We start from the raw sequence: 7,773 nt of genomic DNA, 5'->3' as shown, positions 1-7,773 counted from the left end.
TTCTAGTGTGTTTTTAGCTATGATTTCTATATAATCTTGTCCTTTGCATGTGGTAGTATAATCTTAATACTTTAGTTCCACATGAGATTGCTTATGAGTGGAGATTGAAGGCTGCAAACATGGCTCGAGGAGGCTATTGGGGCTAGTTTAATGGACTCCAAGTGTTCGACAAAATGCCCAAACTAAGCTTCGATCTTGAAACGGTCAATTTGAGCTTGACGACTCCGCTGGGGACTTGGTTGCAAAACTTAGAGGACTTAGGCCTTAATAACTTGGTTGGTTGTTCACTAACATGGTCTTCATTTGATAGCGTGTGTCAAAGTCGCGTGGAAAACAAGGTTAGCCCGCTAACAATGTGTTAAATGTTTTTGTAGGTTTGGAGTAATAAGGGGTGGAGTGTTTGTTAACCCATCTCTTTTGTAGGGAGGTGTAGGAATGTATGCCTATATGGATGAAATTGAAGTGTTGTTTGAATATCAATCGATGTGCGTGCATTTATACTTATCTTAGCACTACACATTTACACACACAACCTGCGATCTAAAACCCCGATCGCATTACGAAGCCCATAGAAGGTGCCAAAAGATGGAACCCATGCGGGGAATGACCCATGGTTATCCACTTTTGGTCCCGCTCATTTTGATTAATGATAAAGAGAACTATCCGACATAAGCACGGAGTGGGGAAAACTCTTTTGATCTAATCAAAATGGGGACCTTAAGCCTTTAGAATTCCACCTTTATCCATCAAACCTCACAAGTTTACATCCGCATGTCAAAGTGATTTTTTTTTTTTTTTTAAAGTCTCTTCACCCACTGTAAGTATGATTTCTCTATCTACTTGCTCACCTCGGATTGAAATTAGCATTTTTTGGAGATTTGCAGAAATCAATGGAATGCCCTTGAAAATATAGGCTTGACACTCACTCTTGATAAACAAAAATTTCAAATGCATATGATCTGGCCTAGATTAGAACATATGTTTTTGTTTAAATTTTCAATTACAAACTCAAAGTCACATTTTCTATAGAAATTCTTCCAAGTCAAGATTACATTTTGGGGCATAGAATCAAAATCAAATTTTCAAGAAAATTATTGGTCACATTTCGAAATTCAAATCACATTTTGTGTATTGATTTCTCAAAGTAAAAATCACCTCACCTTTGCATCAGTGAAATTACAAATTAATCTTTCAAAATCAATGCCCCATTTGTGTATGAAACTTTTGGAACAAAGTGGGCATTCAATTGATAGCCGTGGATCGATCTTTTAATGAAATCTCCTCTTACTAATAAAATCTTGACGAAATACCAAATTCTCGTAAGTGGATACTACGGAGAAGGTATCGTCGCCTTGATTTCATTGTAAGAGGCGGCTTTATTGAAAGATCCATTTTTCATTCATGTATTGACATTATCTTCCTTTCGCAGGTCATGTGTGACAACCATTCCTTGAACTCCTCTTGCTTGACCATGCCAAAAGTGGACTTTAAAGCTAGGACGAGAATTGTATTTATTATGCTCCTCTACGAAAGAGCTTCTTGTACTTTATCCTTGTCATTATTCCTATTAGGAACCGTGTTTTGCATTTTGGGTTTTGATTGTGGACCCAATCAAATGCTTTTGTAAATCATACAACTCACATTTTTCAATAATGAAGTTAGAGTTCGTAAAAATCATATCCTTTAAAACACTTGACCATTTGGGCTTTTTATGCCTTAGCTTCAAAATGTTTGAAAATGAGTTTCAAGAAGAACTTGCAAAATATTTTATCTCTTCACTTAATCGCTTTCACAGATTGATCTGTAGAATTATACTTTGAGGGGGTAAGGTTGTAATCGTTCCAATAGGAATTTCTTATTCAACAACTAACTCGACCATCCATTTTTGTCAAATAGGTAAAATGACGGTTTTGTTCAAGACTACAAAAGCGCAGGCCTTTCCCTAATAGACATATGAATTCAAATATTGTGATTGTGTGTGAAAAGAACCATCAAAGTCTTGAAGATCACAAATCTACTGGCCTAATGAAGTTACACATCCTGGACGAGCTCATATTAATTTGACATTCTTCGTGGAAGAAGAAATCTATAGACATTCTTTGGCATCAAACTATTGCATTGGTTGCAAACAAGAAGCAACTGTAATCCCTACACTTCCAACAGTTTCTTGGCTTCCAATTTTGTATGGAGATGATTATTGGTGGTCTGCAAGACAACACTTCAAGATGTAGATGTACACAAACAAGAATTGGTCATCAAATGTTGCCTTCAAATAAAAGGTGGTAATCGTTTCAAGTTAAATTCGATTTATTTAGGAATGACTTGTCCTTGCACTTTGTGCAGATTTTAGTGAGGCAACTTGCTGGCAAGCAACAAGATTACATGGGGAGGACAACCTGGTCCAGAATCACACGATCTCTAAAAGAAAAGAGTGTGAAACTTTAATTGGGGTAGATGGCCACAAAATGGATTGGGGGCACACAATGCTTAAGTCACCCAACTTCTAAAAAGGAAAAGATTCAAATGGAATAGACATTTGCCAAGTGAATTGCTGTCAATCATGAGAGCAAATCTGTCCCCATAGCCAAGGAAATAGGATGGAACACAGTCATCAGATATGCCGTAAAAGGGAGTATACTGTTCCTAAAATGGACTATGTCGAATATGAAAATATCATATTACGTCTCTTTTTCCTTGTAGTTGATAAATGGGGCAAGTCACTCGAAGTAGATTCAGCACAAAAAGGGAGTATCATCCCTAAATTAGTCCAATTCAATTTTGGAATATAAGTAACATGCCCCATCTCTTGTAGGAAAATGTGCACATTGACTACGGAGCAACACCTTATACCAAGAAGGCATGCTAAGGCCCAATCATCCATTTTGATGGAATAAATGGAGTAAAACATCCAAGGAGCAATGCCCTCACACGCCAAAACAAGGAAAACCCCTCTCCTTTCATCTTTGATGTCCACTTAGAATGAGTGAATTCGATAACATCTTTGAAAGCATGATCTTCGAGGAAATGTTAACACCTGAGGAGCAAAAGCACATCAAGAGGAAACACAAGACATTTAAAGTCAAATGCAGGAGAAGGGTAATTCAGTATCATTTCCAAAATGCCCCTCTCTAACTTCATGTTTGACGTAGTTCCCTTGTTTGACAGGAAGCGTCGGTGTTTGAGGAACAAACTTGAGAAATTGATTTAAGCATAATCTATATCGACCAAGCAAGCATGTGGAGGTAATATGTGTCAAATTCTCCTACCTTGATTTAAAAGATGTGTCGTTCTAGAGCCGGTTCAATTAAATAAAAAAGGAAGCACCCCATGGACACTACCAGCGCTTTGGCCTAGTGGTATGGGGAATGAATGAATGGGTCCGAGAGGTACGGGGTTTGATCCCTGGAAACAACAACGAGGTTGCCATGTAAAAAAATAAAAATAAAAATAAAAACTTTTGCATCTCTTATTTTTGCAAAAGAAGAAAATGCTTGAATTAATGAGACCAAAGACCTGAGATTCTCTTCAAGCCTTAAAATAGTATGTTCATTCCGCTATTTGCCACCAAATGGTGAAATTGACCAAGGGTAACGTTGTATCGTTTCCAATTTTACAATCCCTAAGGATTCATGTACTAACACATTCCCTTTTGTTCTTCGTAGGGTCGCGACTACTAAGACACGAGGTAAGTACCCTTCTCCTCAAAATCAAATGGAAAATAAATGGAGAATTATCATCGCAAAAAAAAAGAACATTTAGTGTTTTTCTAGAAACAAGCGCAAAAAATGGAATTAAAGAAACAAGTTTTCCACAAGGTTTGCAAAAATCTTTTTACCTTTAAATTGTCCATCCACTCGATGGATCACTCATTTCGAATCAAAGTTCTCTATGGAGATTAATCCACTCAGATGATCTCAACAAAAATGAAAGGTGATGGTGCTTATGCCAACCGAGAAACACTTAGGATGAGGAAAGGCAACCCATTTCCAAACATGTCCTTTAAACACTCTGGAATTCAGTGAAAAAGAAAGCCCGTGTCGTTTGAGGTCAATGAATTCATTCGCAAGCGGTACATAGATCGAGATGATAAGAGGCATTTCTTTCCTCTATCATACACACTACAGGTGACAATAGTTAGCCCATTTGAGCCTTTTAATGTGAAGAATTTTCTACAAAATACCCCTGTCAAGAACTACCCCATGATGGGGCAATTATGGAGGTTTGGGTTGACATTATTTGGAGAGGGAAGATGAGAAAGGTTTCTTTACTCTCACTTGTATAGATCTTTTTTGTGGTAACTTCAGGTGAATTCTTATGGAAGCTCGAAGCATCCCAAGGTGAAGAAGAGCATTCTTTTCTCTACCCAAACACCAATACGCTTTGCTTAAACCATATTGAGCCTAACTATTCATTTCTAAAACCCGAGTGGTGATAATCTCCCCACATTGGGGCAGGGCACATGATTTACCAATGCAATTGGTGTTTATATGAGAATATGAAAAGCATCTTGAAAGTCTCAAGAGCTCAAAAAGTTTGAAAGAACAAAAGTCAAGTGAAAATTAAGGGGCATGAAAAGGCAGTGTACCTGGTAAAAGCAAGGCCAATGTCCACAAAAAAAGGGGGAGAGAGTGGAAGAAAAACAATTGCATCAAGAGAAATATATCTATGAAAGCAAAAATGGCAAAAAAAAAATGCATGTATTGAAAAGAAAATCATTGCAAATGCAAAAGTCATGAGAGAAGAGCAAAGCTCTTATTTTGAGATGATTAGTCAAAGGACTTTCGAGATGATTTGAATTTTAAAAGTCGAGTACTTAAAAAATGGATGATATGGTAATGATGCCAACTCTCAAATCCCCATTTGACAAAAAGTTCTAAGCCTTTTGAGCTAAGCCTTTTGAACCAAGCCTTTTGAGCCTTTCATCGAACCAACATTACAACCTATTCCCAAAGTCTCTTCAGATTGGGATGATTCAAAGTGGAAATAAGGACTTTCTAAAGAAGATGCTACTCAAAGAAGTGAGAGCAAGGTTATTTTATCTCATCTTAAGGCTTCTTGACTTGTAAACCCGGCAAAGATGTTGCTTGGTGATTAATTCATTTCATAGCCAATGATGCTTATCCATTGCTAAAACCATGACCAAACTAGCACTACGGTCCTCCTAAAAGACCTCTTTGATTGGTCAATGTGTACTTATTACGAATGATTCGAAGCCTTGCACACTGGAAGAGTGAGGTTGAGTGATCAATTTATTTCACACATGAGTAGATGGGATCAACCAGCCATTTTCTTGAGAATACGCAAGAAGCCCTTTCTAACTAAGGGTCCTTGCTTGGCATACTTAACAGACCTTTCTCATAAGTCAAGGTCATTTGGACAAGGACTTTTCTCCCAAGAGAATTTGAAGGTTAATGATATCATCCGAGTGTGATGACGGTTTTGTGATTTTGTCAAGTGGTTAGAATTAGTGTGATTTGTTTATGCAATCGTTGCCTTCTCATTGCCGATATACTTTTAATATTGTTTCTAATGACATGTGTTGAAATTGACCTCATCTAGTATGCTTTCGCTACTAGAATACTTGTTATAATGAATACTATTTGATGTGCAATATCGGTTTCATAATATTCTCGAATGACAGGTTCCTCCAGTGAAACCATGCAATTTCAAAGGGTTCATGGGTTAGCCTTAAATCATGCATTTTCAAGAGGTTCTTGATTATCTTTAAACCTTGCAATTCCAAAGGGTTCGTGGGTTAGCCTTAAACCATGCATTTTCAAAAGGTTCTTGGTTATCCTTAAACCTTGCAATTTGAAAGGGTTCATGGGTTAGCCTTAAACCATGCATTTTTAAAAGGTTCTTGGTTATCCTTAAACCTTGCAATTTCAAAGGATTCATGGGTTAGCCTTAAACCATGCATTTTCAAATGGTTCTTGGTTATCCTTAAACCTTGCAATTCTAAAGGTTCATGGGTTAGCCTTAAATCATGCATTTTCAAAAGGTTCTTGGTTATCCTTAAACCTTGCAATTTGAAAGGGTTCATGGGTTAGCCTTAAATCATTTTTAAAAGGTTCTTTTATCCTTAAACCTTGGTTCTTGGTTATCCTTAAACCTTGCATTTTCAAAGTTCTTGGTTATTTTTAACATTGCAATTCTAAAGGTTCAGCCTTAAACCATGCATTTTCAAAAGGTTCTTGGTTATCCTTAAACCTTGTAATTTCAAAGGGTTTATGAGTTATCCTTAAACCATGCATTTTCAAGAGGTTCTTGGTCATCCTTAAACCACACAATTTCAAAGGGTTCATGGGATAGCCTTAAACCATGCATCTTCAAGAGGTTCTTGGTCATCCTTAAACCATGACATTTCAAAGGGTTCATGGGATAGCCTTAAACCATGTATTTTCAAAAGGTTCTTGGTTACCCTTAAACCATGCAATTCCAAAGGGTTCGTGGGTTAGCCTTAAACCATGCATCTTCAAGAGGTTCTTGGTCATCTTTAAACCATGTCATTTCAAAGGGTTCATGAGATAGCCTTAAACCATGCATTTTCAAGAGTTCTTGGTTACCTTTAAACCATACAATTTCAAAGGGTTCATGGGTCAGCCTTAAACCATGCATTTTCAAGAGATTCTTAGTCATCCTCAAATCATACAATTCACACGGTTAGTGGGTCTACCTTAAACCACACGGTTAGTGAGACTGCCTTAAACCACAACGTTAGTGAATTTGCCTTAAATCACACGGTTAGTAGGATTGCCTTAAACCACAAGGTTAGTGAATTTGCCTTAAATCACACGGTTAGTGGGATTGCCTTAAACCACACGGTTAGTGGGTTTGCCTTAAACCACATGGTTAGTGGGTCTCCCTTAAACCACACGATTAGTGGGACTGCCTTAAACCATACGGTTAGTGGGACTGCCTTAAACCACAAGGTTCGTGGGATTGCCTTAAACCATAAGGTTCATGGGTATATCCTTAAACCACACTTTTCAAATTGTTCACAGGTACATCCCTAAACCACGCTCTTCACATTAAGCTCACTTGCATTTTCATTTTGCTATTGTAAAAAAATAAAAAATAAAAAAATTAGATGTCACTTTATCTTTGAATGAAATCTCTTTGAGCTTCCTTCCAAAGAGGGGCAGCTGTGACACCTTAAAAAAATGCATGTAGATTATCTAGGTGTTTAATATAGTTTTTAATGGAATATGTTTTTCCTATAAAAAAAAAAAAGAAGAAGCAAGTTGGGGCTGATGATTTGAATGTGACTAGCCAAGCCCAGGAGATCATATTGTAATTAAAACAGCAAGTTTGGGCCAAAATGCAATTTCCAAAAGTTGAGGGACCAATTTGCAAAATTTGCAAAATTTTGCCCGAACCCTTGAATCATTATCTTGGCCCCCAATTGAGTTGAAATTGAACTTGGGTCAAGTATAATTAATCAAATTGGGCAAAAAGGACCTAATTGCATTGAATTTGGCATTTTCGGGCAAGAAAATGGCCAACTTTGGGGGACTTTCTTGCAAAATTGGATGGAGACAATTGCGAAAAATGGTCAAGATCTTAAACTACTATACATGAGCTTTCTAATTGATAAAAAAACGCAGCCAAATTAGTGTATTAAAGCACCCAAATCAGCAGCCAAAACTCAGTCCACGAGTTGGTCTTAATTCGGAGTTGCTGAGTAAGTAATTTGGTGGCCCCACCATATCCTCCTCAGCTGCCCAACCAGCCCGATCTTTGCATGTGATGGAAGACTGTATACAGTAGTGC

Source organism: Eucalyptus grandis, chromosome 5 (assembly GCF_016545825.1).
Source record: "Eucalyptus grandis isolate ANBG69807.140 chromosome 5, ASM1654582v1, whole genome shotgun sequence".
In the NCBI taxonomy this organism is placed as follows: domain Eukaryota; kingdom Viridiplantae; phylum Streptophyta; class Magnoliopsida; order Myrtales; family Myrtaceae; genus Eucalyptus; species Eucalyptus grandis.
Note: the sequence above shows the minus strand (reverse complement) of the source record.